Genomic DNA, 1,200 nt, shown 5'->3' with positions numbered 1-1,200 from the left:
CAGTGAGTCGCCATGATTCTCCCACTCCAGACAGACGCAGGTTAAGATCTTTCCTGGTAAGCCAGCTCGTGGAGCTACACAGATTATTAGAAATGGGTTAGATCAATATGTAAGAGCTAGCCAATAAGAAACTGAAACTAAAGGGCCAGGCAGTATTTAAAAGAATACAGTTTCCGTGTAATTATTTCAGGGCATAAGCTAGAGCTAGCCATGTGGGCGGCCGGGTGCCGGGGATGCAGCCCGCTGCTCTTATTACAACAAGACTAGATTTGGATAACTTTGGTCATTTTCCCGTCTGGGCTGAACAGAGGTTTGTTCTCATCTGTCCTGAAAAAAGTCACTACCAGGCATTGCTGAGCCACTGGCTATAGTTAGATCTGTTACTAAGCCCGTGGAAGTCAGGAATTCTATCTGCTACAGATCTAGATCATAGAACGCATGCAATTCAGCAAGTTGGTGAGTGAATGAGATGTCTATCCCTGTAAGTATCACAGCAGAGTAGTGTGCAACACTGTAACCGGGAGATGGGATTCCTGTGCAGTTTACATTTCCCCATCAGAGGTATTTAAAAGTATCTTGTTATCTCACTGATCCAAAGAAATACTGCAGTAATTGTAATATTCTGGGTGCTGTCTTTGCAGACAGGACGTTATGTAGCCTAGGTTAGTCCTGGATTTGTCACATTGTAGCATGATCCTGAACTCTATCTTTTTGTCTCCACTTCCAAAGTGTGGGGATTACGTGACTGTACCACTATGTCTAGCTTCTAGATTGGCATCCACATTCTATATTCCTAGACACAGTTATATAAAAATATTTTCACAAAGCTACTAATCTTACCCTCTGGTTAGAAAATATGGTTCCTTATTGATGTCTTCCCCAAAATTATAACTATAATGAATAGCTAAATTTATTTTTAATTTTGTGTTTATTTACGTAATTACTTTTAATTTACTTACTGGTCATGCAGGAGGCCAGAAGACCACTTGCAGGAGTTGGTTTTGTCCTACCATATGGATTCTGGGGTTGAACTCAGGTTGTAGTTAAAGCCACAGTCAACCAATATCCTTAGAGAACTGAGAAGGATAGATAATAACTGGAAATTGTTCGGTTGGAGCCTCCGACTCTGCCCTGCATGAGATGCCCTATTTCTCTCTCTCTCTCTCTCTCTCTCTCTCTCTCTCTCTCTCTCTCTCTCTC

This window comes from Microtus ochrogaster, unplaced genomic scaffold (genome assembly GCF_000317375.1).
Source record: "Microtus ochrogaster isolate Prairie Vole_2 unplaced genomic scaffold, MicOch1.0 UNK48, whole genome shotgun sequence".
NCBI classification, from domain to species: Eukaryota; Metazoa; Chordata; class Mammalia; order Rodentia; family Cricetidae; genus Microtus; species Microtus ochrogaster.
The sequence above is the reverse complement of the archived record's forward strand: the minus strand, read 5'-3'. Positions refer to the sequence as shown.